Source organism: Schistocerca gregaria, chromosome 5, assembly GCF_023897955.1.
Source record: "Schistocerca gregaria isolate iqSchGreg1 chromosome 5, iqSchGreg1.2, whole genome shotgun sequence".
Taxonomy (NCBI): Eukaryota; Metazoa; Arthropoda; class Insecta; order Orthoptera; family Acrididae; genus Schistocerca; species Schistocerca gregaria.
The window spans coordinates 554,089,007-554,112,896 of record NC_064924.1 but is presented as its reverse complement, the minus strand read 5'-3'; positions in this window follow the sequence as shown (position 1 = coordinate 554,112,896).

Genomic DNA, 23,890 nt, shown 5'->3' with positions numbered 1-23,890 from the left:
CTGCATTTCAGTACAATTTTCCATTGTTGCAACCTTTCGATACACCACAGCATCATCTGCAAAAAGCCTCAGTGAACATCCGATGTCATCCACCAGGTCATTTATATATATTGTGAATAGCAACGGTCCTATGGCACTCCCCTGCGGCACACCTGAAATCACTCTTACTTCGGAAGACTTCTCTCCATTGAGAATGACGTGCTGCGTTCTGTTATCTAGGAACTCCTCAATCCAATCACACAATTGATCTGATAGTCCGTATGCTCTTACTTTGTTCATTAAACGACTGTGGGGAACTGTGTCAAACGCCTTGCGGAAGTCAAGAAACACGGCATCTACCTGTGAACCCGTGTCTAAGGCCCTCTGAGTCTCGTGGACGAATAGCGCGAGCTGGGTTTCACACGATCGTCTTTTTCGAAACCCATGCTGATTCCTACAGAGTAGATTTCTAGTCTCCAGAAAAGACATTATACTCGAACATAATACGTGTTCCAAAATTCTACAACTGATCGACGTTAGAGATATAGGTCTATAGTTCTGCACATCTGTTCGACGTCCCTTCTTGAGAACGGGGATGACCTGTGCCCTTTTCCAATCCTTTGGAACGCTTCGCTCTTCTAGAGACCTACGGTACACCGCTGCAAGAAGGGGGGCAAGTTCCTTCGCGTACTCTGTGTAAAATCGAACTGGTATCCCATCAGGACCAGCGGCCTTTCCTCTTTTGAGCGATTTTAATTGTTTCTCTATCCCTCTGTCGTCTACTTCGATATCTACCATTTTGTCAACTGTGCGACAATCTAGAGAAGGAAGCACAGTGCAGTCTTCCTCTGTGAAACAGCTTTGGAAGAAGACATTTAGTAATTCGGCCTTTAGTCTGTCATCCTCTGTTTCAGTACCATTTTGGTCACAGAGTGTCTGGACATTTTGTTTTGATCCACCTACCGCTTTGACATAGGACCAAAATTTCTTAGGATTTTCTGCCAAGTCAGTACATAGAACTTTACTTTCGAATTCATTGAAAGCCTCTCGCATAGCCCTCCTCACACTACATTTCGCTTCGCGTAATTTTTGTTTGTCTGCAAGGCTTTGGCTATGTTTATGTTTGCTGTGAAGTTCCCTTTGCTTCCGCAGCAGTTTTCTAACTCGGTTGTTGTACCACGGTGGCTCTTTTCCATCTCTTACGATCTTGCTTGGCACATACTCATCTAACGCATATTGTACCATGGTTTTGAACTTCGTCCACTGATGCTCAACACTATCTGTACTTGAGACAAAACTTGTGTGTTGAGCCATCAAGTACTCTGAAATCTGCTTTTTGTCACTTTTGCTAAACAGAAAAATCTTCCTACCTTTTTTAATATTTCTATTTACGGCTGAAATCATCGATGCAATAACCGCTTTATGATCGCTGATTCCCTGTTCTGCATTAACTGATTCAAATAGTTCGGGTCTGTTTGTCACCAGAAGGTCTAATATGTTATCGCCACGAGTCGGTTCTCTGTTTAATTGCTCAAGGTAGTTTTCAGATAAAGCACTTAAAAATATTTCACTGGATTCTTTGTCCCTGCCACCCGTTATGAACGTTTGAGTCTCCCAGTCTATATCCGGCAAATTAAAATCCCCACCCAAAACTATAACATGGTGGGGAAATCTACTCGAAATATTTTCCAAATTATTCTTCAGGTGCTGAGCCACAACAGCTGCTGAGCCCGGGGGCCTATAGAGACATCCAATTACCATGTCTGAGCCTGCTTTAACCGTGACCTTCACCCAAATCATTTCACAATTCGAATCTCCGTCAATTTCCTTCGATACTATTGCACTTCTTATCGCTATAAACACGCCTCCCCCTTCACTGTCCAGCCTATCTCTGCGGTATACATTCCAATCAGAGTTTAGGATTTCATTACTGTTTACGTCTGGTTTCAGCCAACTTTCTGTTCCTAGTACTATATGGGCGTTGTGACCGTTTATTAATGAGAGCAGTTCTGGGACCTTTCTATAGACGCTCCTGCAGTTTACTATTAGCACATTAATATTGTTATTCCTTGTTGCATTTTGCCTACTCCTGCCTTGCCGCGTCTCAGGAGGCGTCTTGTCGGGCCTAGGGAGGGAATTCTCTAACCTAAAAAAACCCCATGTGCACTCCACACGTACTCCGCTACCCTCGTAGCCGCTTCCGGCGTGTAGTGCACGCCTGACCTATTCAGGGGGACCCTACATTTCTCCACCCGATAGCGGAGGTCGAGAAATTTGCACCCCAGCTCTCCGCAGAATCGTCTGAGCCTCTGGTTTAAGCCTTCCACTCGGCTCCAAACCAGAGGACCGCGATCGGTTCTCGGAACGATACTACAAATAGTTAGCTCTGATTCCACCCCGCGAGCGAGGCTTTCCACCTTCACCAACTCCGCCAACCGCCTGTACGAACTGAGGATGACCTCTGAACCCAGACGCCAAGAGTCATTGGTGCCGACATGAGCAACAATTTGCAGTCGGGTGCACCCAGTGCTCTCTATCGCCGCCGGTAGGGCCTCCTCCACATCTCGGATGAGACCCCCCGGCAAGCAGACAGAGTGAACACTGGCCTTCTTTCCCGACCTTTCCGCTATTTCCCTAAGGGGCTCCATCACCCGCCTAACGTTGGAGCTCCCAATAACTAATAAACCCCTCCCCCCGTGTGCCTGCTCGGACCTTGCTGAAGGAGCAACCACATGTCCACTCACAGGCAGAGCGGGCGATGCCACACGGCCAGCCTCCACATTGACCCTCCGCCTCGTGCGCCGCGAACGCCGCTGAACCCGCCACTCCCCTTGGGGAGAGGGTGGCCCAACCGCGCCCGGTACCCGCGAAGATGTCTCGACAGCAGGGACAGTGGGTGAAGCATCTAACACCTGGGGTGCACCATGCGACGCACCAGACTCCCCACTGCCGCTACACTCCGAGGCAGCAGCCTGAAGACGGCTGACCGCGGCCATCAACACGCTCAGCTGTTCGCGAAGAGTGGCCAGCTCCTCCTGCGTCTGAACACTACCGCATTTTTTGCGCTTATTCTTCTAAGCACTTTTACCTTTCAGTTCTGTGTTTTTTAATAGCACGTGTTGACTCGTCTAATCAATCAGTCAGTAGTCATTATTGTCAAGAATATATTCTTTCTCTCTGTTCTCAACCTCTGTCCCTGTTGGTGTGTTATCCTCTTGGAGCTTTACTGTGATCACTATTCTGCAACGGTTCAGTCCCTGTCTCACTGCTAACACTCTCTTAATTAATTATATTTTCAAGATCATCTTCAGAGTGAACGTTCATCAATGCTTCGGGAGGTAAACTTGTTGATGAAGACAAGTCATGTGTAGGAGGGCAGCCAAACATCGCTTCGTACGGAGATCTTTTAATTCCCAAATGTACAGCGCTATTCTTCATTAGCTGCACAAATCTTAATGCAGGCTCCACTCTGCATTGTTGTGCTCCTGCATCCATGTAGGTAGCAATTTTCTATGTCTTGATTTGCTCCCTCTACGCTTCCTTGGCTCTGGCTGTGTATAAGTTTACCGTGGACCATCTTAAAATTGGGCCATAGTTCAGTTAAGCTGCTCATTATTTTGCTAACTAACTCTCTACCATTGTCAGACTGCAATAATGAGGGAGCGCCTAACAACGTAAAAATGTCAATAATGATGTCGCATACCTCTTCAGCGGTTTTGAACTTCAATGACGTGAGAACAAAGAATTTGGTGAGGTGGTCCTGATAAACCATTACGAATTGGTAATCTCCATCTGGTTGCGATTGGAAGTCGATGAGATCAACTTGACGTCTGGAATTTAGCTCCTTGAAAAGAGTTGGCTTCACTACTATTCCATTTTTCTTACCTTCTTGCTTTTGTAAACAAGCTCACACAAAGATAAATTTGGTCATCTCTGTATGTTATATTACATAACTTTGACTTCAAGCGTTTCAGCATTCGGTCGGGTCCACTGTGGCCAGTCATCACATGAGCATCATGCAGAATATCATACAGTTCTTCATCATAAGCAAAGAATTTAATCTTACCTACTTCAGTTACAGGTTGTATTTGGTTACTTCATTCACTTCCAGCAGCTCATATCCGTTCAAAAACGTGTAGTCGTTTCCATCCCCCATTCGTCCAGATTTTAGTGATTTGGCCTTGCTGATAAGTGACTCGTACTTTTCTCTGTCCATGAAGAGAGAATTGTAACTGAGATTTCCCCGTTCCCTTGTAAGATGTTAGAGCTTCACTGATGCAACCATAGATGCACTGATGTGAATCGTAACTGCACTACTGTCAACAACAGCTGCACTACTGTAAACTGCAACTACGCTACCATCTAAAAAAAAAAAGGTTCAAATGGCTCTGAGCACAATGGGACTCAACTGCTGTGGTCATTAGTCCCCTAGAACTTAGAACTACTTAAACCTAACTAACCTATGGACATCACACACATCCATGCCCGAGGCAGGATTCGAACCTGCGACCGTAGCAGTCGCACGGTTCCGGACTGCGCGCCTAGAACCGCGAGACTACCGCGGCCGGCGCTACCATCTACCATAACTGCACTGTTGTATAACACAACAATAACGAGCTGACGACAATTATATTCATGCTGATGCGTGGTAACATTGTTGGACGCACCGTTAATAATACGGGAACAGCGATGGTACACCTTCACTAGTGGATAATAGGCTACTGTACACTTTTCCTCGCCGAGTACAGCGATGGTTCACCTTCTCTAGTGGATGTGTTTTTTCAGTTGATTGTGAGCATTCACTGAGCATTTCAGTGATGGTGTAAATCCACTAGGGAAAGCTTACCTTCCCTATTTTACCACTTCCAATCGATTTTTTTCCGTGCATAATAAGGCTCGACGCGGACGTTTGTAAACAAACGTTCTCCTAGTGTTGTCCATTCGCAACTGGGAATGAAAGGGGGACTGGAGCAAAAAGTAACCTATGCCACAAACCATAAGGTGGCTTACGGAGTATAGATGTGTTTGCAGATAGGGGAATAGTGGTGACGAATACGCCAGCCACACTAAATTAATGGATTGCTGTGCAAAGGTGCAGACAGGAGGGCGCGTGTATTGTTTCCATGAACGTATCGAGTCTCACCGCTGTGGGGCAGCGTTTATTGTGTGTCCAGTACCAAGAAAACTTCCCCAAGTGGCTTCCAGAGGCTCTCACCACGTGCCTTGACGGGGAAAAATAAACACAAATAGTCTCAAAAAAAATGGTTCAAATGGCTCTGAGCACTATGGGACTTACCATCTATGGTCATCAGTCCCCTATAACTTAGAACTACTTAAACCTAACTAACCTAAGGACAGCACACAACACCCAGCCATCACCACAAATAGTCTCGACCGCAAAAAAACATTTATTTTGCGGTAACCGGTCTCGGTCGGTTTTTGACCATCTTCAAACCCTATACCATTACGGTTGGTCGCGGTGAATGGAGGGGGTGTTATTACCTCCACGAACGTCAACTGCAGACACAGTGAATGCAATAATGTTGAAGAGTACAATGTAATTGTAGTTCAGCGATCAGTGGTTTATTTCACATTGTGAACTGATATGAAAGTTTTGTCATTTTATTCTCTGTAATTTCATGCAAATGCATATTTTATTTAGTCACTGCGTGAAATTTAGATATACATTTACTCTTTGAGTTATCATCTTACCTCGTGTTCAATCGTTTTATGAGAGGCGCGCCCATAGGTGTGGAATATTTTTCACTGGATTTTGCCAAAGAAAAATCACCAAACACCCGTATGTTTTCAGGAGTTGTTCTTTTATTTCTAAAGTGGCTATAATTTCGCACCTTACAAGTACTTCGCCGTGATTTACAACTGCAATTAGGTATCATTTGATAGGTTGTACAACGTATATATGAATATTCAAAGAAGACTGACATTATCACATACTCCTTGTAAATAGTTGTTAATGCCTTTTTATCAAAAAGGCGTAATGAATGATTGCCTGTACTAGTACAGGTTGGAACGCCAGTGGAATGTAACGTAACTCAAGCCCTTTGTGGACTAGCCCACACAGTGTGTTGGTCCTGCTTCACACAGGAAGTGCCAAGACAGACGGTCTGGGCACCTGACCGCGGAAGCACAATACAGCGGCGGCCGGCCGGTAGGGCAGTGGGACCTGAAGGGTAATCGGATAATACTTGAGAAACCCTGAAAATCTTGGAAGCCGCAGACAGGAACAAGCAAGCGTTACCTCGGAAATCGCAAGCTGGGTTATTTCGGAAGATTTTTACTATGAGAAGGATACCATTGAATGAGTACAGGTATTTCCTCGCAAAATTTACGCGCTGGACAACAAAACACTAAAATATGGTTGGTCGGCGTTCTGAAGAATCTGTAGAGAGGGAGAATATTCCGTGGTTTCGAGAATATGATTCGCCTTCTGAGTTATGAGGGAGGGGAGCCGAGTTTTGCTGGGAAGCCAGTTGTGGAGAGAAGACGTCTTCCGTTTTGAGCGCCCAGTTTTGACAGTCGCATAGTATCAGCTTTGTTGCTATAGACGGACTTGCTGTCTTTGTTTTCAGGAGATTTTGTAGTTAGAGCGGTTAGGCACTGTACTGTTTTGAACTTATACGATTCTAGACTGCGCCTCCGGTAGGGAGTCGTCGTTGAGTACGCAGCGTTCAGTAATTGAGAGCACTTCTTCTGTCTATACTAACGTAGAGACGTTATCTGAATTCCGTCCTTGTGGCTGGGAGTTTGCGTTTCTTGCCTGTAGAACACAGAGAGGAGAACACAGTGAGGAGAACACAGTATTAGATTATACTAGTCAGAGGACCACCCTTCTGCCGTCCTAGTGTTTGAATGAGGTTTTTTATGTACTATATATATTTTGTGGCTGGAGTTCTTCCATCGTCGCAGACGTGTACGAGAACCATCACTCCGACGCACCGAACGCAGTACATACGGTTATATTGCTAATTGCTTCGGCTTATTAGGCCTATAAAGCTAAACACCTGTGATCACATAAATTTTATTTCCTCTGAGGTTGCACACCACTGTAGATCATCTTTGAAAGTAGTGTCTTCTAGTGTTTACTACGTAGGTTATGTCAGTCGTCTCGCCTTATTTATATTAGATCGCGTGGCCATAAAAGGGGCAGATTTGGGCAATTGATCAGTCTTATTAGTTAGGAAATTCATTTGTATTCCTTTAAGTCCATTGGACATTGATATACAAACATTTGTAATACAAAGGGGTTTTAATCCACAATAAGTGTATAAGCGGAAACAGCATTTATCATTTGTAGTTACTAGTTACCTTAATCATTCATTTATGTTGATGTTGTAATTTATACGTTAAAGAGCAAGAAGGAGGAGATAATCACCATTAAGACATCCTAAGATCTGCTTAAGGGGGTAGTCGAAGAGGGCCAAATCTCCATTTTCGCGATCAGTATTTCGTTGCGCACATTCATTTTACACCAGACTGGAATAGCTTCTCGGATATTTACACGACCTGTTTCGGCATCTCATTAATGTCATCTTATGGCCCCTGAGCATTACATGTGTAGGGAAACAGATACATCGACGCATGCATTACCAGAGCCACCAACACATGTATTCCGTAAACTTTTTTTGGCGTGTGTATTTCGAAGACTTAGCAGGTGCATGGAGGCCATAAGAAGGCAGTGACGAGATGCCGAAACAGGTCATGTAAATAAAATAACAGCTTCTAAAACACAGAATTGTTTGGTGACTTTTCTTTGGCTGGTCGGAGTGGCCGTGCGGTTCTAGGCGCTACAGCCTGGAGCCGAGCGACCGCTACGGTCGCAGGTTCGAATCGTGCCTTGGGCAAGGATGTGTGTGATATCCTAAGGTTAGTTAGGTTTAATTAGTTCTAAGTTCTAGGCGACTGGTGACCTCAGAAGTTAAGTCGCATAGTGCTCAGAGCCATTTGAACCATCTGAACTTTTCTTTGGTCAATATATGACCGGCCGGTGTCCCTACCCACCATCGATCAACAGAAATTTTTCATTGGACACAGATGTTTATCTGCTGCCCCAATTATCGTTTTATACTGGTAATTTGAATTTTTTGAGGGATTTTTGTTTTAGGCCTCTTATTGTGGCGGTTCACCTGAGCAGATTTATAAAATCAACATACACTTCGGCAGAACAGTAGCACTCGAATGTTGAATAGCATTTAATTAAATTCAGAGATCATTTTTTAAGAAATGGAGTCGTCATCTCGGCAGGTCGCGAGCGTTGACAAAATGTGGTATTACAATCTTTTCTTAAAATGCGCGCACGCGCCCATGTGTATACGTGCTTGAGTGTGTGTGTGTGTGTGTGTGTGTGTGTGTGTGTGTGTGTGTGTGTGTGTGTGTAAGAGGGGTATGGACAGGGCGAGGAGAGCGAGAGGGCAAGAGAGATTAAAATGTGGGGGAGGGTAGAGGGTGAATGTGTATGATGTGTGTGTGTGTGTGTGTGTGTGTGTGTGTGTGTGTGTGTGTGTGTGTAAGAGGGGTATGGACAGGGCGAGGAGAGCGAGAGGGCAAGAGAGATTAAAATGTGGGGGAGGGTAGAGGGTGAATGTGTATGATGTGTGTGTGTGTGTGTGTGTGTGTGTGTTTGTGTGTGTGTGTGTGTGTGTGTGTGTAAACTGCCTTGTGTGTATGGCAGAGATGTTAGAGGAGTTGGGGAGCGCTAGTTCGTGTCTTTCTTTCTTTCTTTTGGTGGAGTTTGTGGGGGGAAACTTGGATAGTGATTATAGGACATAACCTATGAGCCAATGGTAACGGTAAATGGAGCGTGTGGTTATACTCGTATGCGTATATTAAGGTTATATTACGTGAGCAATCAGTTTAAAGAGCGTGTGCTTTTCCAAGTCGGTCTGACCATTTATGAGTTGTTCCTTTTATGCTTGTTTGAATGTGGCAGTTTTCTTGTAAGGTGAGGAGGAGTTGGTTGTGTTGTTTGTTCTTGTGATTTCAATGTTTGCGTCCCTGATGGTAATTTTATATTAGTGTTGGTGTAACTGTTCTGCAAAAATTGAATGATTTGTCTGTACTTCCATGCTCTTACGTGATACTTGTATCTGGTGTCAAGTGTCCTCTTGGTCTGACCTATGTACACTACTTCATTAAAAGTATCCAGACACCTGCTGGAATTCAGTATGGTGTTGGCTCACTCTTAGCCTTGATGACAGCTTCTACTCTCGCAAGCATACATTCAATCAGGTGCTGGATGGTTTCCTGGGGAATGGCAGCCCATTCTTCACGGAGTGCTCTACTGAGGACAGGTATCGATGTCGGTCGGTGAGGCCTGGCACGAAATCGCCATTCCAAAATATCCCAAACGTGTTTTATAGGACTTAGATGAGAACTCTGTGCAGGCCAGTCCATTATAGGGATATTATTGTCGTGTAACCACTCCGCCACAGGTCGTGTATTACGAACAGGTGCTCGATCGTGTTGAAAGATGCAGTCACCTTCGCCGAAATTGCTCTTCAACAGTGGGAAACAAGAAGGTGCTTAAAACATCAATGTAGGCCTGTGCTGTGAAAGTGCTACGCAAAACAACAAGGGTGCAAGCCCCCTCCATGAAAAACACGACCACACCATAACACCACCGACTCCGAGTTTTACTGTTGGCAGTACACATGCTGACAGATGTTTACCAGGCATTTGCCATACCCACACCCTGCCATTGCATCGCCACATTGTGTACCGTGATTCGTCACGCCACACAACGTTTTTCCACTGTTGAATCGTCCAATGTTTACGCTCGTTATACCAAGTAAGGCGTCGTTTGGCTTTTACTGGCGTGATGTGTGGCTTACGAGCAGCCGCTCGACCATGAGATCCAAGGTTTCTCACCTCCCGCCTAACTGTCATAGTTCTTGCAGTGGATCTTGATGCAGTTTGGAATTCCTGTGTGATGGTCTGGATAGATGTCTGCCTATTAAACATTACGACCCTCTTCAACTGTCGGCGATGTCTGTCAGTCAACAGACGATGTCTGCCTGTATGCTTTTGTGCCGTACGTGTCCCTTCACGTTTCCACTTCACTATCACCTTGGAAACAGTGGACCTAAGTATGTTTAGGAGTGTGGAAATCTCGCGTACAGACGTTTGACACAAGTGACACCCAATCGCCTCACCACATTCGAAGTCCGTGAGTTCCGCGGAGTGCCCCATTCTGCTCTCTCACGATGTCTAATGACTGCTGAGGTCGCTGATATGGAGTACCTGGCAGTAGGTGGCAGCAGAATGCACCTAATATTAAAAACTTATGTTTTTGGTGGTGTCCGGATACTTTTGATCACATAGTGTATCTTTTGTCACGTGTATTGCATTTCAGTTGGTATGTTCCTGATTTCTGATTTGATCAGTTCTTCTTGTTGCATTTGAGAAATATTTTTGAAGTGAATTCTTGGTTGGGTGGGCTATATTTATGCCTTGGATATTCTATGTGTTTATTTGTGTCTGAATTTCATTGTGTACTATCATTTGCTTTCTGTTTCTTTCTCATTCTGTGTTATTCCTAGTCTCATATTTTGTGTGTTTTTGTGGCATTATGTCCTTGTCTTGGTGACAGTTGGGTGTTTGTTCTTTTCTCCTTTTTGATTGTATTGTTCACGTTTGTTACTAATTTTTTTGTATACATTGTTTGCGGCTATTTGGGTTATGACGTTCTCTTTTTAGTAACTGTCTGTATCTAAGGGTACTTTGTTTAGACTATGGAACACGTAGGTAAGTGCTTCCAGTATTGAGAACTGGGGAACTAGTGATGTCTGATATACACTCCTGGAAATTGAAATAAGAACACCGTGAATTCATTGTCCCAGGAAGGGGAAACTTTATTGACACATTCCTGGGGTCAGATACATCACATGATCACACTGACAGAACCACAGGCACATAGACACAGGCAACAGAGCATGCACAATGTCGGCACTAGTACCGTGTATATCCACCTTTCGCAGAAATGCAGGCTGCTTTTCTCCCATGGAGACGATCGTAGAGATGCTGGATGTAGTTCTGTGGAACGGCTTGCCATGCCATTTCCACCTGGCGCCTCAGTTGGACCAGCGTTCGTGCTGGACGTGCAGACCGCGTGAGACGACGCTTCATCCAGTCCCAAACATGCTCAATGGGGGACAGATCCGGAGATTTTGCTGGCCAGGGTAGTTGACTTACACCTTCTAGAGCACGTTGGGTGGCACGGGATACATGCGGATGTGCATTGTCCTGTTGGAACAGCAAGTTCCCTTGCCGGTCTAGGAATGGTAGAACGATGGGTTCGATGACGGTTTGGATGTACCGTGCACTATTCAGTGTCCCCTCGACGATCACCAGAGGTGTACGGCCAGTGTAGGAGATCGCTCCCTACACCATGATGCCGGGTGTTGGCCCTGTGTGCCTCGGTCGTATGCAGTCCTGATTGTGGCGCTCACCAGCACGGCGCCAAACACTCATACGACCATCATTGGCACCAAGGCAGAAGCGACTCTCATCGTTGAAGACGACATGTCTCCATTCGTCCCTCCATTCACGCCTGTCGCGACACCACTGGAGGCGGGCTGCACGATGTTGGGGCATGAGCGGAAGACGGCCTAACGGTGTGCGGGACCGTAGCCCAGCTTCATGGAGACGGTTGCGAATGGTCCTCGCCGATACCCCAGGAGCAACAGTGTCCCTAATTTGCTGGGAAGTGGCGGTGCGGTCCCCTACGGCACTGCGTAGGATCCTACGGTCTTGGCGTGCATCCGTGCGTCGCTGCGGTCCGGTCCCAGGTCGACGGGCACGTGCACCTTCCGCCGACCACTGGCGACAACATCGATGTACTGTGGAGACCTCACGCCCCACGTGTTGAGCAATTCGGCGGTACGTCCACCCGGCCTCCCGCATGCCCACTATACGCCCTCGCTCAAAGTCCGTCAACTGCGCATCCGGTTCACGTCCACGCTGTCGCGGCATGCTACCAGTGTTAAAGACTGCGATGGAGCTCCGTATGCCACGGCAAACTGGCTGACACTGACGGCGGCGGTGCACAAATGGTGCGCAGCTAGCGCCATTCGACGGCCAACACCGCGGTTCCTGGTGTGTCCGCTGTGCCGTGCGTGTGATCATTGCTTGTACAGCCCTCTCGCAGTGTCCGGAGCAAGTATGGTGGGTCTGACACACCGGTGTCAATGTGTTCTTTTTTCCATTTCCAGGAGTGTATAATTGTGTCCGTTGTTGTCAGTTTTCGGTATATTTCAAACTTGTGTTGGTTGTCTTGAATCTTTATGGTTCTATACAAGAAATTTAACTGCCTCTCTTGCTCTTTCTGTATTGTAATATGTATCTTACCATGAACAAAATTATGTCTGTGTGTAACTGGTCAATTTGATTGCTTGGTTCATCTATCAGGCACAAGATGTCATCCACCTATCTAATCCAGTATAGGTAGTTGTATCCATCTGGCACTATTTTGTTAAATATAATTTGTTCTGTGTTGGGTTGTCAGAATAGCCAACACCGTGTAACTAGAGGCCGAAATGCACGCGGTTTAGCTCACTCAGGCAGGCGTGAGGAGGGAAGGACTATACTGACATTCAGAAAGCGGACGTAATTACTTTGTTACTTAACTTTAATCCATTAATGATGAATGTCGCTCTTGACGGTACATGATTCACAATATTATCTGTTCAGAAGACATAGTAACTGAATATGATATGGCGCCTTGCTAGGGCGTAGCAGATGACGTAGCTGAAGGCTATGCTAAACTGTCGTCTCGGCAAATGAGAGCGTATGTAGACAGTGAACCATCGCTAGCAAAGTGGGCTGTACAACTGCGGCGAGTGCTAGGGAGTCTCTCTAGACTGGACCTGTCGTGTGGCGGCGCTCGGTCTGCAATCACTGATAGTGGCGACACGCGGGTCCGACGTGTACTAACGGACCGCGGGCGATTTAAAGGCTACCACCTAGCAAGTGTGGTGTCTGGCGGTGACACCACATTCTGCATGGTTGATAAGTTGTTTGCTATTGTGCCAGACAGTGAGGATCCCATTGGTAATCCTTCACTTTGTTAACAGAATTCATTATTGGACTGGAAGCAGTTCTGTTCTGTTATTAGCTGTATCAGGTTTGCTGACTGCCACTGAGATACCCCACACTCAGTATGATGGTGCCGTTTTTGTGAGGCGCGGTCCAGTAGTGGTCTCAGTTTCTAACAGAGGAGAACGATATTAAAATCTTAACAACTGAGGCGAGCAGTCGTGCAGTAACATCCGTCTGTTAATTTCCAGTGAGATGGCCGCTGTGTGAGTAGTGCGTTAAGGTCTTCTCCGGTCTTATCACGTATTTATGGTGGAAAACACAAGCCAATACCTACTGGCCTGTTTGTCGAGCCCATGTAGTGCCACTGTTGTCGCTGTGAGTGAGCGCAGACTGTGCGGTTGATATTGTAACGTCAAGAGACTCCTCGTGATTTCTTCTGTGTGTAACTCTGCGGCCCGGGTCGTGGCATTCCGCGTCCGATTGCGCTTCGGTTTGCGAAACTTAAGCGCGGCCTACATCAGCAGCAGCAGCAGCAGCTGCTGTGACATCGGTACGGGCTGGTGCGCCACCGGCCACTGGGGACATCAGCTTCAGCGGCGGAGGCGGCGTGTGACGTCGGCGACTGCAGCAGCAATGAGCAAAGTGGCAACGGGGGCGCGAAACGACAAACTTCAGATTGTGAAGAATTTGTGACGCGCGCTTTGTACCTCTCTGACTGCGCTGTCTCTATATCCATATGAACGAGTGGGTACTGAAGAAAACTACTTGGTCTGTGCTGGCAGTAGCCGCCGCTAGTCATAGTGACTGCGGACCACCAGAAATAGTAATGTCGGTTACTTGCGAAGGAAGACAGAATAACAGCACACAGAGAGAGGCAAAAAAAAACAGGTTCTTTAAAACGAAGTACCGCTGAAATGGCGCCGTCGGTAACACCTTCAGATACGTCGACTGCGGAAAAGATCGCCGTAGTTGACGATATTCTTACGGAGCTTCAAAACGAACTGAGGCATGAAATAACCTTAACAGTTATACCAGCAACAGTGAAAAACAAAATCGGGCACCAGTCATCACTCAAGCAGTGTTAGAAGGGCAGAATGAGGAGTTAAGTAAAGAAATGAGCGTTCACGTACAGAATCAGCTAACGCTAACACACCATAAGCGCTGGAGCAAATTCATAGTCTGGAGTAAGGAATAACCGATATCATATCAGAAAATAAAAGCTTAAGAACCGAAAGTAAGTCAACTTCGCTTTCCTTTTCAGCAGTTGCGGCCCCTGGCTCATCTTTAAAACCGAAGAGCAAAGCAGAAGAACGCATACAGCAAGCCAAATCAAAACAAAAAATGGCTCTGAGAACTATGGGACCTAACTGCTATGGTCATCAGTCCCCTAGAGCTTAGAACTACGTAAACCAAACTAACCTAAAGACATCACACACATCCATGCCCGAGGCAGGATTCGAACCTGCGACCGTAGCGGTCGAGCGGTGCCAAACTGTAGCGCCTAGAATCGCTCGGCCACTTCGGCCGGCCCAAATCAAATCAGCCGGATGTTCTCTTCTTCAAATCGTAAAACAATCAAGACGACAAGACCATACGTCAAAGAATCACGAAAACAATCAATCCCGGACAAGAGAAAGTAAAAATGACAGCAGTCAGATCCAGAGCAAACACAGACGTCTTATAAACGGAAACACAAGTAGATAAAAGGAAAATCACAGAAAAGACAGTCCGGCTAAAGGATATTAGATGTGAAGACCCGAGGAAATTCCGCCCTCTCCTTCCAGTCTATCAGGTCGCAACTACCCTAAATGATAAGAACTCGCTGGAATAACTACACGAGATTAACTAGAGCGAACAAGTCTCTAAGAACGGGCTCTACAAGGAAGTCAAAATAAAGTTCAAAAGAGTCCCAAAAGGCAAACGAATATTAATAACGTGCTGGAAGTCACTCCAAGGGTTCGTTTCTGCTACTGCAAAGGGGAAGAGTCTATATTCAGTTCTTGTCCTTATAGATCAGAAATTTTGTGACTGTCCAAAAATGATTCAATTGTTGGAGCCTAGGTCAGTGAAACTGGGTAGACTTCTGAGATTACAAGAGCCATATACGCGTGGTGGGAGTTTTCCAGGTCTTCCCACAAGGCTCAAAACAATTACCGGGACCCAGAAAGGCAAGGCTGCAATTGTAATAGCGAACATAAATTACACAGTCACAAAAATAACTCAACTCTGTTGTAAGATGCCATTGTCTCCTGACCTTCATTGCTTACATATTGCGCCCTCACAATCACATTCCGCACATCAAGATGCTTCATTCGAACACAGATTCGATAAGATAAAGTCAATGTTCTATGAATACATGTAAACGATATGCAATAACAAGTAAGCGCACCGTGGTTGAAATACTCGACGGTGGCGTACACACATACATTTCAGACATGACGCTCACAGAAGCTTTTAGTTTGGGAGAGAAACCACACAACATGACGCCGCTCCCTTCAGAGGACAACCCAGTCTATGTCTGCCGGTGACCGCCCATGTAGCAGACAGCGTGGGCCCGAGTGAAAGGGGGAACAACCCTGTGTTGGCCGACACACTTATTGTGCGGTGTGAACGGACAGAGTTAAATGCCTTCAAGCGAATTTTTGAGTGGCATTGCGGTGGACTGGTTATCTGATGGTGTACCACGCCAATAGTTAGACTAGGGTCGAATAGGAATCCTTGACTTCATCAAGGCGTAGGGAGAGTTTGATTGCCGAAGGTCAATCCAGATAGAACGAGAGTTATCTTATTTGTCACCAGTCATCGCAGCTTACTGTATTGTGCGCTACAGCTCTTACGAGCCCCATATTTCCTCCACAACAGTACACTTCACTGCATTTCACACGCGACAGCCTCGACCGTACCCAGCAACATTCTAACGGAAAATTATTCAACTTGAGTAGACGCGCCTCTCAGCCATTCTGCCAAGTCAACAACCATCTTCAACTTTGTGTAGAAATTTCATTAGCGAATCCTATCCTTGAGAGGTAACTTCACATTCCGAAAAGAACCAGGATATAACTTGTTCAATTCATAACTATAAGTGCCATTGTGATTTCTCAGAATTTTTGCAAAATAAATAATAACTTTCGTTAGTTTCATGTTTTTCTTACACTATCACTACTCCAGTACCCAAGTATCCCACTAGTTACGAAAAAATTTTTGGGAATTTTGGGGTCATTTCCCTACAGCGGACGACTCCAGAAGATATTTATTGCTCAAAGTTTTTCAGGTATTTCTCTTTAGAACGTTAGGAGCATCTGTCTGACTTCTGTAGTAGTGTGGGGGTGGAAATTGCATAATGCAGGAGCCACAGGGTAAAGGGTACATCTCAGATTAATACGTTGCGCAGAGTAATAGAATAACAGATCAACACCATACCTCAGACTGTTTACAACATGTACCTGAAATTACTCATGGACAAGAATCTTAGATTATCAGTGCCATGTATACACAGTTTTCATATGACGGAGAGCCTTTTGCTGAACTAATAAGAGATTAGCAAAATTTTCTAGGGACAAAAGATTACTCATACTTAGCGACATCAGTCTCTCCAATCAACCATGGATCTTGCCGTTGGTGGGAAGGCTTACCTGCATCAACGTTACCGATAAGCGTATCATAGGTGCAACCACAACGGAGGGGTGTCTGTTGAGAGGCCCGACAAACGTGTGGTTCCTGAAGAGGGGCAGCAGCCTTTTCAGCGGATTCAGGGGCAATAGTCTGGATGATTGACTGATCTGGCCTTGTAACACTAACCAAAACGGCTTTGCTGTGCTGGTACTGCAAACGGCTGAAAGCAAGTGGAAACTACAGCCGTAATTTTTCCCGAGGACATGCAGCTTTTATGTACGGTTAAATGATGATGGCGCCCTCGTGGCTAAAATACACTACTGGTCATTAAAATTACACCACGACGATGACGTGCTACAGACACGAAATTTAACCGACAGGAAGAAGATGCTGTGATATGCAAATGATTAGCTTTTCAGAGAATTCACACAAGGTTGGCGTTGGTGACGACACCTACAACGTGCTGAAATGAGGAAAGTTTCCAACCGATTTCTCATACACAAACAGCAGTTGACCGGCGTTGCCTGGTGAAACGTTGTTGTGATGCCTCGTGTAAGGGGGAGAAATGCGTAACATCACATTTCCGACTTTGATAAAGTCGGATTGTAGCCTATCGCGACTGCGGTTTATCATATCGCGGCATTGCTGCTCGCGTTGGTCGAAATCCAATGACTGTTAGCAGAATATGGAATCGGTGGGTTCAGGAGAGTAATACGGAACGCCATGCTGGATCCCAACGGCCTCGTATCACTAGCAGTCGAGATGACAGCCATCTTATCCGCATGGCTGTTACGGATCGTGAAGCCACGTCTCGATCCCTGAGTCAACAGATGGGGACGCTTGCAAGACAACAACCATCTGCACGAACAGTTCGACGACGTTTGCAGCAGCATGGACTATCAGCTTGGTGAACATGGCTGCGGTTACCCTTGACGCTGCATCACAGACAGGAGTGCCTGCGATGGTGAACTCAACGACGAACCTGGGTGCACGAATGGCAAAACGTCATTTTTTCGGATGAATCCAGGTTCTGTTTACAGCATCATGATGGCAGCATCCATGTTCGTCGACATCGCGGTAAACGCACATTGGAAGTGTGTATTCGTCATCGTATCACCCGTCGTGATGGTATGGGGTGCCATTGGTTATTTCTTGTTCGGATTGACGGCACTTTGCAGCGTGGACGTTAAATTTCAGATGTCTTACAACCTGTAGCTCTACCCCTCATTCGATCCCTGCGAAACCCTACATTTCAGCAGGATAATGCATGACCGCATGTTGCAGATCCTATACGGGCCTTTCTGGATACAGAAAATGTCCAACTGCTGTTCTGGCTAGCACATTCTCCAGATGTCTCCCCAATTGAAAACGTCTGGTCAATGTTGGCGAGCAACTGGCTCGTCACAACACGCAAGTCACTACTCCTGATGAACAGTGGTATCGTGTTGAAGCTGCATGGGCAGCTGTACCTGTCACGCCATCCAACCTCTGACTCAATGCCGAGGCGTATGAAGGCCGTTATTACGGCCAGAGGTGGTTGTTCTGGGTGCAGATTTCTCAGGGCCTATGCACCCAGTCTGCGTAAAAATGTAATCACATGTCAGTTCTAGTATAATATATTTGTCCAATGAATACCCGTTTATCATCTGCATTTCTGGGATCTCCGGATGGGGACTACTCAGGACGAAGTCATTATCTGGAGAAACGAAAGTGGAGTTTTACGGATCGGAACATGGAATGTCAGATCCCTTAATCGTGCAGGTAGGCTAGAAAATTTAAAAAGGGAATTGGATAGGTTAAAGTTATATATTGTTGGAATTAGTGAAGGAGGGAGGCAAAATAATCAAGACTTCTGGTCAGGTGAATACGGGGTCATAAATACAAAATCAAATCGGATTAATGCAGGAGTAGGTTTAGTAATGAATAGAAAAGTAGGAGCGTGTGTAAGTTACTACGAACTGCATAGTCAACGCATTATTGTAGCCAAGATAGAAACGAAGTCCAGACCTACCACAGTAGTGCAAGTTTATATGCCAACTAGCTCTGCAGACGACGAAGAGATTGTAGAAATGTATGGTGAGATAAAAGAAATTATTCAGTGTTTAAGAGGGACGAAAATTTAATAGTCATTGGGGACTGGAATTAGATAGTAGAGGGAAGAGAAAGAAAAGTAGTAGGTGAATATGAAATGAGAGTAAGGAACGAAAGACGAACCTGTTAGAATTTTGCACAGAGCATAACTTAAGCGAAGCTAACACTTGGTTTATGAATAATGAAAGAAGGTTGTACACTTAGAAAACGCCTGGAGACATTGGCAGTTTTCGGATTGGTCATATAATGGTCAGACAGAGATTGAGGATCCATGTTTTAAATTGTAAGACATTTCCAGGGGCAGATGTGGACTCTGACCACAATCTATTGGTTATGACCTGTAGATTAAAACAGAAGAAACTGCAATAAGGTGGGAATTTAAGGAGATGGGACCTGGATAAACTGAAAGAACCAGAGGTTGTGCAGAGTTTCAGGGAGAGCGTAAGGGAACAATTGACAGGAATCGAGGAAAGAATTACAATGGAGGAAGAATGGGCAACTCTGAGAGATGAAATAGTGAAGGCTGCAGAGGATCAAGTAGATAAAAAGACGAGGGCTAGTAGGAATCCTTGTGTAACAGAAGAGATATTGAATTTTGTTAAAAGGAGAAAATACAAAAACGCAGTACATGAAGGTGGCAAAAAGGAATACAAATGTCTCAAAGATGAGATCGACAGGAAGTCCAAAATGGCTACGCAGGGCTGACTACAAGACAAATGTAAGGATGTAGAGGCACATATCACTAGGGGTATCAATATCAAGAAATCAGATGAAAACTAGTCCTACGCAAAGAAGGGAAAGCAGAAAGGTGGAAGGAGTATATAGAGGGCTATGTACTTGAGAGCAATATTATGGAAATGGAAAAGGAAGTAGATGAAGATGAAATGGGAGATATGATACTGCGTGAAGAATTTGGCAGAACACCTGAAATACCTAAGTCGAAACAAGGGCCCGGGAGGAGACAACATTCCATTAGAACTACTGATAGCCTTGGGGGACCCATCCCTGATAAAATTCTACCATCTAGTGAGGAAGATGTATGAGACAGGCGATGTACTCTGAGTTCAAGGAGAATATAATAATTCCAATCCCAAAAAAAAAAAACAGGTGTAGACAGTTGTGAAAATTACCGAACTATCAGTTTAATAAGTCATGGCTGTACAATACTAACACGAATTCTTTACAGACGAATGGAAAAAATGGCAGAAGCCGACCTCGGGGAAGATCAGTTTGAATTCCTTAGACGTGTTGGAACACGCGAGGCATACTGACCCTACGACATATCTTAGAAGATAGATTAGGGAAAGGCAAACCTACTGTTCTAGCATTTGTAGACTTAAAGAAAGCTTTTGACATTGTTTACTGGAAAACTGTCTTGAAATTCTGAAGGTAGCAGGGGTCCAATACAGGGAGGAAAAGGCTAATTACAATTTGTACAGAAACCAGTTGGCAGTTACAAGAGTCAAGGAGCATGAACGGGAAGCAGAGGTTGGTCAGCGAGTGAGACAGAGTCATAGTCTATTCCCGATGTTATTCAATCTGTAATTGAGCAAGCAGTAAAGGAGACAAAAGAAAAATTTGGAGTATTAATTCAAATACATGGAGAAGAAATAAAAGCCTCGAGGTTTGCCGATGACATTGTAATTCTGTAAGAGACAGCAAAGGACATGGAAGAGTAGTTCAGCGGAATGGACAGTGTCTTGAAAGGAGGATGCAAGATGAACATCAACAAAATCAAAATGAGGATAATGAATATAATCGAATTAAATCAGATGATGCCAAGGGAATCAGATTAGGAAATAAGACACTTAAAATAATAGATGAGTTTCGCTGTTTTGGGAGCAAAATAACTGATGACTGTCGATGTAGAGAGGATACGGAATGTAGCCTGGCAATGGCAAAGGAGGCGTTTCTGAAAAAGAGAAACGTGTTAACATAGAGTATAGATTTAAGTGTCAGGAAGTCTTTCCTGAAAGCATTTGTATGGAGTGTAGCCATGTATGGAAGTGAAACATGGACGATAAATTGTTTAGACGAGAAGAGAATAGAAGCTTTCGAAATGTGGTGCTACAGAAGAATGCTGAAGGTAAGATGGTAGACCACGTAAAAAATAAGGACTTAACGAACAGAATTGGGGAAAAAAGGAATTTCAAAAATTCAAGTGGCTCCAAGTACTTTGGAACTTAACATCTGAGGTCATCAGTCCCCTAACTAACCTAAGGGCATCACACACATCCACGCCCGAGGTAGGATTCGAATCCGACCGTAGCAGCAGCGCGTTTCCAGACAGAACTGCCACAGCGGCCGGCAAGAGAAATTTGTGGCCCATCTTGACTAGAAGAAGAGATCGGTTGGTAGGACATATTCTGAGGCATCAAGGGATCAGCAATGTAGTATTGGAGGGCAGCGTGGAGCGTAAAAATTGTGTAGCGAGACCAAGAGATGAATCACTAAACAGATTCAGAAGATGTAGGATACAGTAGGCACTTGGAGATGAAGAAGCTTGAACATAACGGAGTAGCATGGAGAACTGCATCAAACCAGTCTCTGGTCTGAAGACAACATCAACATCATCATCAACAACAACAACAACAAGACCAAATTGGAAAACGTGTGAACTTCATAAAACTATCCGTACACTTACATTTGCTGTATAATAAGACGTAAATAGACAAACACAATTGCACAACGGATTTAAGAAGCGCCCTTCGGTAGAGGAGACTCGAGGTCACCTCCCGAGGCTCCTCTCTCGCTTACATCGCGGTTAAGTGGAGGAAATAATAGCAATAACAAATAGTACTGCCATACCTCACATACAAATCACGTAGAGTTCATATCACAACATACAGGGTATTACAAAAAGGTACGGCCATACTTTCACGAAACATGCCTCACACACAAATAAAGAAAAGATGTTATGTGGACATGTGTCCGGAAACGCTTCATTTCCGTGTTAGAGCTCATTTTAGTTTCGTCAGTATGTACTGTACTTCCTCGATTCACCGCCAGTTGGCCCAATTGAAGGAAGGTAGTGTTGACTTCGGTGCTTGTGTTGACATGCGACTCATTGCTCTACAGTACCAGCATCAAGCACATCAGTACGTAGCATCAACAGGTTAGTGTTAATCACGAACGTGGTTTTGCAGTCAGTGCAATGTTTACAAATGCGGAGTTGGCAGATGCCCATTTGATGTATGGATTAGCACGGGACAATAGCCGTGGTGCAGTACGTTTGTATCGCGACAGATTTCCAGAACGAAGGTGTCCCGACAGGATGACGTTCGAAGCAATTGATCGGCGTCTTAGGGAGCAAGAACATTCCAGCCTATGACTCGCGACTGGGGAAGACCTAGAACGACGAGGACACCTGCAATGGACGAGGCAATTCTTCGTGCAATTGACGATAACCCTAATGTCAACGCCAGAGAAGCTGCTGCTGTAGAAGGTAACGTTGACCACGTCACTGTATGGAGGGTGATACGGGAGAACCAGTTGTTTCCGTACCATGTACAGCGTGTGCAGGCACTATCAGCAGCTGATTGGCCTCCACGGGTATACTTCTGCGAATGGTTCATCCTACAATGTGTCAATCCTCATTTCAGTGAAACAGTTCTCTTTACGGATGAGGCTTCATTCCAACGTGATCAAATTGTAAATTTTCAAAATCAACATGTGTGAGCTGACGAGAATCCGCACGCAATTGTGCAATCACGTCATCAACACAGATTTTCTGTGAACGTTTGGGCAGGCATTGTTGGTGATGTCTTGCTTGAGCCCCATGTTCTTCCACCTTCGCTCAATGGAGCATGCTATCATGATTTCATACCGGATACTCTACCTGTGCTGCTAGAACATGTGCCTTTACAAGTACGACACAACACGTGGTTCATGCACGATGGAGCTCCTGCACATTTCAGTCGAAGTGTTCGTACGCTTCTCAACAACAGATTCGGTGACCGATGGATTGGTAGAGGCGGACCAATTCCAAGGCCTCCGCGCTCTCCTGACCTCAACCCTCTTGACTTTCATTTATGGGGACATTTGAAAGCTCTTCTCTACGCAACCCTGGTACCAAATGTAGAGACTCTTCGTGCTCGTGTTGTGGAGGGCTGTGATACAATACGCCATTCTCCAGGGCTGCATCAGCGCATCAGGGATTCCATGCGACGGATGGTGGATGCATGTATCCTCGCTAATGGAGGACATTTCGAACATTTCCTGCAACAAAGAGTTTAAAGTCACGCTGGTACGTTCTGTTGCTGTGTGTTTCCATTCCATGATTAATGTGATTTGAAGAGAAGTAATAAAATGAACTCTAACATGGAAAGTAAACGTTTCCGGACACATGTCTGCATAACATATTTTCTTTCTTTGTGTGTGAGGAATGTTTCCTGAAAGTTTGCCCGTACCTTTTTGTAACACCCTGTATATGCATACAATATTAGCTATAGTAGAACAGAAATACGATAGAATGAAGTATTTATCGAAGCCCACCCACTTGAAACAGCTAGGTAAACGAACCTCTTCTGCTATCTAAATCTTTCCTTCGATATATTATTTTCTTCTTAATATTATAGTAAAATTTATTTTCTTTTTTTTCCTTTCATTCCCAAATCGTACGTAATGTATTTTGTCTTTTTTCTTTTTTATTAATAATTTAATTATATATAAAATAAGAGAAGTACTAAAATTCTAAAAATTGTGAAGTTTGGAGTAGTAAAAGACCCACTATAGTTACCAAAGTGCTGGGTCACTATGTAATGTTAATAAACAAAGTAAAAATCAGTCCGTCTCCAAGCCTACTGATGAAAAATTTATCTTCCGTACCCTAGTGAACTTTCAAAATCAGGACACTCATTCCGTCATGGGCGACTTCAACAGCCACAGTCACGTTTGGGGTTACGAGATTTGAAGATGTAAACGGTTAAGAGGCACTGTCCAGTCTCTTAGAGACTGGACAGTGGTCGCTGGAAAAGTGGATATGTCCCGAACTGCTTTTCTTCAGCAACGCCGTCGCTCACAACTGTATGGAACCTGTATCGTCACCTTCACCTGTCACCCAACATAGGTCAATCTGCTGTCAAGTGTTTGCAGTCGTCAAGCCACAGGTGATCCCGTTCCGTAGGCAGTTCAGCTTCAAGAATGCCAGTTGTAG